The sequence below is a fragment of the Aythya fuligula genome, chromosome 27, assembly GCF_009819795.1.
Source record: "Aythya fuligula isolate bAytFul2 chromosome 27, bAytFul2.pri, whole genome shotgun sequence".
In the NCBI taxonomy this organism is placed as follows: domain Eukaryota; kingdom Metazoa; phylum Chordata; class Aves; order Anseriformes; family Anatidae; genus Aythya; species Aythya fuligula.
In genome coordinates, this window is record NC_045585.1 from 373,134 (window position 1) to 381,193 (window position 8,060).

The 8,060-nt window shown below is 42.5% G+C and overlaps 1 protein-coding gene across 4 annotated transcripts in view; it reads right to left on the reverse strand.

Moving 5' to 3' along the window:
• SLC23A2 (solute carrier family 23 member 2) overlaps positions 1-7,726 on the reverse strand; it is a 54,110-nt gene extending 46,384 nt beyond the window's left edge. For 3 of the 4 annotated variants that reach the window (XM_032204217.1, XM_032204221.1, XM_032204218.1), the window contains exon 1: positions 7,651-7,726. The gene's annotated coding sequence lies outside the window, so the exon portion shown is untranslated. Of the gene's footprint in view, positions 1-6,347; positions 6,514-7,650 lie in introns of all 4 variants that reach the window. The other variant, XM_032204219.1, reaches the window with a different exon arrangement.
• Between the last annotated feature and the right edge of the window lie 334 nt (positions 7,727-8,060).

Consider the following 8,060-nt stretch of genomic DNA (forward strand, 5'->3'; position numbering starts at 1 on the left):
TGAAAAGTATTTTGGTAATATTTAATGTAATATTAATATTTTTTGTGCTTTTTGCTGTCAAAATCTCCCCCACACCCTTTTTTTTTTTTTTTTTTTTTTTTTTAAAGCAAGCGTACTGTGATGTTAATATTGCACCCTACGGGTTTCTTCTTTGGGGGGCTTTTTTTTTTTTTTTTTTCCCCAGATATCTGCATAGCACTACTTTTTTTTTTTAAAAAAAATCACAAGTATTCACAATTTTTCACAATTATTAATTGGCGTCACTTATAATGCAAGAAGTTTTTGCTGCTACTATTTGGAATAATATAATTTAGTCATACATTTTGCCCTCAAACAAAATTTTCCATTTGAATAATTAAGAGGAGAAAAGACCAATACAGATAGAGTCTCCTTTGAAGATACCCACATGCTGTGCTCTCTCCATAATAAACCTATTACCTGCCGTTCAACAACACATTATCTGTCACAACAGCCTCCAGAACAAAAACACTAATTAGACGTTGATCTTAACACACTCAGTGTACTGTCCTGTAGTCTACGATTCAGCAGGTTTAGGAAGCAAGAACGGTAAACAGAAGTGAGATTTAAAACTGAGCTAACACTAATGGTAAAATCTTTACCAAAACAGAACAGCCAAGAAAAGGCAAGGCCAGATATTCTTTGGTTTTAGGTTCATTTATACTAAAAAAATTAATAGAAGGCTTAATTGATAGTTTTGCTTGATTCAGTTTTGCCTTATTAGGCATCTTCATGAAAAGCATTACATTTTTTTTTGATCCCTCCCAAAGAGGAAGGCTCATTAGCAATGGATGTTTACAAGGCCCCTGGGCTGAAGATTATCAGAGTTCTTCCCCTTCTGCAGAAGGAGCTCTTCAGATCTATGTTTTTATGAGAAGGATCACACAGCACCTCAGAAAGAGGTCAGGTTACCACCCTCTTCTCCCCATACGGATGGGCAATGGAAACCACAGCTTGCTGCAAAGCCCAACCCCAAGTTCATAGACCCTGGTCTGCTTCAAGTGGAGGGGCCAGGCAACACGAGATTATTACTTACACCAAGCCAGATTTTTGCTGATTCCTATGCTCGGAAATTAATACACTGCAAATTGAACGGTTCTCACTCATTTTTCACTTTCTAGCTAGAACAGATAAATAGATATACTATCTTACTACAACAGAAACAGACCACTTGGCTATTAAAAAGAAAAATAATTATCCCACTAAACTATTTTTTTTGCTTTTGTTTTAAAAGGAATCTACAGGCAAGTTAAAATAAACTACATATAACCAACAAGTGTCTAACTGTCTGAATACACCAGAGGACAGTCCTGTAAAATTATACTGAGAACTGTTATGCTCAGCATAAACTCATGGTATGCCACATGTTTTTTTCTGTCAGTCTGAATCCCAATTACTCCTTTAGTTTAAGCATGCACGCAATAAAACACTTAACAGGAAAATGTGCCCTTTAGGCCTTTATCAAAAACTGTTACAATACAACCGACCAAATGCTTCTTGAATTAGAAACATTTACCTCAACTTTCAAAAACATTTCATTTTCAATACAAAAATGAAAAAAATGCTGTAACTTTTGAAACAGCTTGTATTTCAGAATATACCAAAGACAATATTTCTCATCAGCAGCAAAAGAAAGGTTGTGTTTTCTTAGCTCAGGTGTGGCAAGTCTCTGAATAAAGGAAACTCCCCACAAAGCAGGAGTACTACACACAGCAAAAACTGTAGAACTCAAGATTTTTCCTGCCACAAACACTCCACTGAAAGTTAAATCTTATTACAATAAAGCCAAATAAACACCATCAACTCTGGGGCATTTTAGTTTTATTTAGCACACACAGTAAGAGGCTGCTAGCTTTGTGGTGCAGCATTTTATATCCATTCCAAGTTTGTAAACCAAGTGCAAGTCATGACATGGAGTCACATTACCATTTTTCTTAAATAATCTGTACGACCTTGAATACCAGTGAGAATACATAAATAGGCACCTTTTTTTCCACAAGCACAACAAAACAGAGTACTGTATTACATGCTGAAATGCACGATGATACAGTTAAGTAATAAAAGGAGCAGGGCCAGAAAACAAGCCTGTAAAATCACTATTTTTTGTGCTAGAAAACCACAAGCATCGTACAGATGTGCTTCACAGGAGAGTCAAGCAGTCAGATTTGCAGCATTTTCCTCCTACTGTTATTACTGGATCACCAGTGGCTTTCAGAGCACTGAAAGATGGGTAAGTTCTCTAACAGCACTTTAACCACCTCATCATATAAACACAGCTAAGAGCACACTCAGTAGACTGAGCATTTCAGGTGCCTTTCTCTTAAAGTTTCCAAACTGTCCTTTATTCTCTTAACTTTTATAATCTTACAAGCACATGAATAGCCAGCATAACACTAGAACAGGGCTTATTGCCCCAGGCTGCTGTTTCATGGCCATGCAACAAATAAGAGTAAACCTAATTAAAATGCCTACTTTAGAGCCCAAACTTACTCAAGGCATCTACACACGACGTTAATGCCTAGGAATGCAAGTGCACACAAACTTCCTGAAGTTGCTTTTTTACTTCTCTGCTATGACAGCATTCCTGTCTACAATGCATTCTCAAAATGCTTCAGCCAACTGTTCAAATGGCTGCAATAATTTGATTTAAAAATAAAATCGGACAACAAACATGGGGGACATGCAGCCATTTGAAATCAATCGCATGAGTCATTAGATTTCAAAACAGTCAAATGCAGAGCCATGGTGAGTCAATCTCTCCTTCACCATTTATACTAATTTGAGTCCATACTTCAAGCAATTTCAATCAAAAGCAAGCATAATAGAAACAATGCTAAATTAACAGTCCCCTTAGTCACAAAGGAATAACAGGCAAACACCAGTTAAATCCACACATTATTATTATATACAAGTATGCACACATACACACACGTAAAATGAATTCCAGTATTGCCTTCATACTGCACAGCCTAAAAGTTCAAAAATACTTACAGGTACCATGCTGCTACTTACAGCTCCTCAGACACAATTACAACTGGACTAATCTGCTCCCATCTGCTCCTAAAAATACAACTATCAGACAGAGCTCGTCTTCTCTGGCATTTTGCTGACGCAAGTACAAGACGAAAACATCACTCATTCAGAGTAGAAAGATATACTGGTCTCCATAATACACAAGATAAAAATCAACTATATCATCATGTTAAGGTGCACGCGACAGTCTTTCCAGTGCAATACATGGCAATTTTCTCACATAATTAATGATGTAGATTTTAGCAGAAGAGAAAACAAACAAAAACAAACAAAAACAACCTCTGGTTGCCTGAATGTGGTAAAAAGAAATTCAAGAAGCTCCCTTTCAACTCAATAGGACAGCTTTTTTCTTCTTTGAAGCGTAAGAGAGAGGAAATTTTTTTTCCCCTCCTGGCCTCCATAACTTCCACTTTACTATTCTTGCCTGAAAACTGAGACACAAGGAGATTCAGACCATTGGATTTGTAATTATAAATCTGTGCAATGTTAGTTTAACACTAACTCAAACCCTGCCATTCCTCCACAAATGATATAATTAAGGAGGGAGATAGGAAGAAATGGTATTTCAATACTCTCTTGCTGCACAAGAGAATATTGGAGACAACCAAACTTGTGTTTTGGGTCATCCTTCCCCAAACCCAGAGTTTTCAAACTCTGTTCAGCCCAATACTGCACTGGGGCCACAGGCCCAGGCTGCACAGAGCGGTGAGATTTTTTTTTTTTTTTTTTTAAGAAATTCACACCTAGATTCATTTCTAATAGAAGAACATGCAAATAACTGACATTTCCTTCCCAATACCTGAAAATGGCTGACTATCAGGCTTTTCTTTTTACAATAAACATTGTCATAAGACCAATAATAACAAACGGAAATATTTAGTTGCAATATGCTAATAAGAAAATATGCTCCCCAGTACTCACAGAAGTATTCTGTGCAGTATCACGAAGTTAGCACAATGTCTTAATGCACCTCACCCCTGGGAATGGCTAGGGAACACGGCAAATAGCTTTCATTTTAAATGATTTATTTTATTCCTGTCTTACACTCCATCATGCTGCACATCTCTTTACTCATCTTGGCTGTCAATATTTTCTTCCTGCAGCTTTTAAGTAAAATAAAACACTGTAACTGCTGTCAGACCATTTCATGACCAGTAAGGCTTCAGAATAAGAGTACTTGAAACAAATAAATTTTTCAGCAATGCATAAACTATCATCTTCAATGGAAGGAAAAAAACATTTTGCACAGCCCTTTGCATTTTCTTTTCCTACTATAAGGATAAATGTCTAAGGAAGCGTTTGAAAGTAAGATAAATCCATTGAAGGAATAGCTCCAGAGAATCTTTTTGGTCTTGTGTTTTCTCACCGTTTTTCTTATGTCGTTCACACAAAAATACCAGGATAGCTACAGCAGAATAAATTCTTCCAAAATCACCTTGCATAGGACACTGCAATGAACTGGAATAGCTCACAAGGATGTGCCAGTTTACTTCCCCTGTACACACAAGGATCAGACAAGGTTAACTACAGTTCAGATTAGGTCACTGGAGAAGTTTACCAGCCACTTCGTCAGGAGTCCATACTAAAGATGAGTGAAGTTGCCACCATTTATCTTTGAACAACCTACACAACACCCAAAACCACACTCCACAGCACAGTAAGAGTCCTTTCTATTGAGGAAGTTGACAGTTTTGGCTATATTAGGGAAGAAAGGAGAAAAGAAAAAAAAAAAAAAACATACAGAGAATCTCAAAGAACAAAAACCCCAAGAGTTTTTATTTTATAACGTTGAAATAGTATCTGCATACAAATGCAGCATCTTCTACAGAGTCTCTGAAACACATACGGGGAAAACACAGTCATATCACTGCCTGTTAGGATTGGTTTCCCTCCTTACCCTCCCACCCCAAACACTGCCAGTACCTTAAACTTCCCCTTGAAGAAAAGCCTCCAGATTAGCGATACCAACAAAGATAAAATTTTATTTCTCTACTGGAATTTAACCCCCTGTTAGCTTCAAAAAGAAAACAAATTCTCATATTATCAGTCTTAAAAATAAATAAAAACCAGACAGTATGGAACAGGTAAAAATTCTCCATGCACATCTGGCTTCAACATAAAAGTAGGCTTCTCTGGGCTAACCCAAAAAAGCTCCTCAGCCTCACTGCCTCAGTGTCCATCTGTCCAGTGGTACCAGCAGCACCACAGGGTCATGGCACAGCTGGCAATACGCAGCCTGTGACAGATGAAGGCTGCTTAAATTGGCACTGTCACCAGAGGAAGCATTCATTAACCTGCAGCTCAAATTATTCTATTTGAAAGATGCTTTTCCTTTAGATTTGTTTCCATACTGAAGATGCAGAACAGACATTCACAGAGACTAATTTCCATCTAGCTCTTTACATCTAACTCAACATGAGTGCCTGATGCCTTGAGAAAACATGCACTGAATTTAAGCCTAGTTAGAAGTAGGGTTTAGAGACAAGTGACACATTGGGATGGATTTTAAACCATACAAATTTGGTCCCTTAAGGAACAGCAGGAACCCAACCTGCCCGAGAGAATTGAAGCCCTTAGCCCCTTCCTTTATCCCCAAGGCTCTGACAAGACATTTTCAACTCCATTGTGCATCTTTCCTGAAGCCAAAGGCTTGTTTAAATCCATGATAAAAATCTCAGGGCTTGTTTAACCTCGTTGCCAGCCCAAGGTTGAATTTCTTCCAGTGCAGCTCTAGGTTAATACTGCTCTAATTTCAAGTTATCTGGATCATGACTTAAAGCTAGGAGTAGGGTTGCAAGAGCTCATCAACTACTAATCCAATTGTTCTACATTTCTCAAGGATTATTTTCCAGTTTACTAATCTGAGCTACTTGCTGCAATAATCCTTTACCTATAATGAAATCACCAGGCAGATCAAGGTGCGCAGCCTAAGTCTCACTCTGGCAAAGTGCAGCACATCAGCAGCTAATTGCTCAAGTATTTGTTCTGCTTCTCCGCTAGGTTTTACAGCTTGCATCAAACTCCAGGTGCCAGTAAAACCACTATCCAAACCACCTTATTTTCTAAGCTTAAACTGGGTAATTTAAAGCACACTCAAGAATGGCAACGCCATGCTGCAATCTCAGAAGAGAGGATATACATGCATATTAAACTCCCCATGAAAACAGCATTTTGTATTTTTATTTTAGCTGGTCAAGTTCAACACCAAGCCTAGTATTATTTACCTGGCACTGAACTCATACTAACAGGTATGAGCAAGCAATAAGATGGTAATAATTATCATATAAGGTCTTTACCTTGTCTTAAATACATCTGGGGATTTCTCTTTCCTGCCAGAATTTTCTATGGGCTCTGATGGAAGCTCTCAGCCAGGATCAGCCCCACGTCATCACTCACCTACAGGGCAGTCTGGGATATGTGAAGAGCAGACCCCAAGCTGTGTTAAGTATCTGTCTTCTGAATCTACAAAATGACAACGATGGCTTCAAAATGAAGGGACGAGAATGAAAGTGTATATGAGTCTCTGCCTACATGTTCATATTTCGAGAAAAAGCAAAACCTGCCAGCGACAGAAATGCATGATGCAGATATTTATGAATTATCAGTTAATTAATGAAACCTAATCAGAGGCTTTCAACAAGCTTTGTTTGGGCATTTTTCTGTATTGCCTACATCACTTGGTTCTACCGAAAACATACCTTAAGACAAAAGAAGACTGCACGATGCTGAACAGGGCTCACAAGTCAAAAGCAACAAATAGAAATACATACTGCCAGGATCCACACAGGGAAAAAATAAAAATAAAATAAAAAGAAAACCAAACACACACAGCCCCCAAATAAATTAAAAGAATAATAAAAATGAAATTAAAAAAAAAAACAACAACAACCTCACAGCATATCACGAGAATGGGATCAGACAAGAAAGAGAGAGCCCACCCCTTCAGGATCAGGGGAGAATTAACCTGCATTTCGTTACCCCGTTTACAAGCCGCCGGCTCTACCACACGTTATGTTTTAAAAAGAAAAAAACATAACACATGCGACGACCGCCGCGGAACGGCGAAGGCAGCCCCGAGCCCCGGCCCTGCGCCCCCCCGGCGGGCAGGTGGCTCCCGCCGCAGGTGCCCACCTCAGGCGCTCGCCGCCCAGGCCGGGCCACCAGGTAGCGGCCCCCGGCCCCGGCCCCGCACTGGGGCTGGAGGCTGGGAACGCCGCCAGGCAGAATCTGGAGGGGCTGAAGGCAGAAAAGGAAGGACGGAGGAGAGGGGGCGCGGATGGCACGGGAGGGGCAGAAGCTGCCAGGCCAAGGTGAACCGCAGCCCGGCAACATGGTGGAGGCTGCCGGGAAGCCCCTCGTCGGCAGGAGGAAAGAGGCGAGCCTCGGCAGGGCGGCGGGAGAGGATGCGAGGGGATGTTACGGCAGCCCTCCGGCAGGCGACCGGGATGGAGGTGACAGCGGCCGGCAGACGACAGCGCTGACCCCGGCGCGGCTGAGGGGAAGGCGCCATGGGGGAGGCGCCCGCGGGGCTGCTTCCCCGGGGCGGCCGGCAGCGCCTCGCCCGCGGGGGCAAGAGGAGGAGGAGGACCACGAGCTCACCTGCCATAGCTGACGCCAATGGCGCTGACGGCTGCAGCGGCGGCTCCGCCGGGCTCCGCTCCGCTCGGTCGGCAGCGGCGAGTGCGGCGGGGCCGGGGCCGCCCCGACAGGCAGAGCACGGGGCGGGCCGGGCCCCGCTCCGCCCCCGACAAGATGGCGCCCGGCGCTGCTTCGCTTTCCTCCCCTGAGGGCCCAGCTGTCGGGGCGGCCCCGGGGCGGAGGGGCAGCGGCCGGCATGAGGGAGCCGGGCCGCGCCATGAGGTGGGCTCCCGACCCCTCAACGAGGCGAGACGGGGCTCGGCTCGGCTCCCCGGGGCGCATCGGTAGGGCGGGGGAGGTGTGTGGGGGGGGTCTCTCCCGAGCGCCAAAGAAAATGGCGCTCGCGTGGTGTCGGTGCGGGCTCCAGTCAG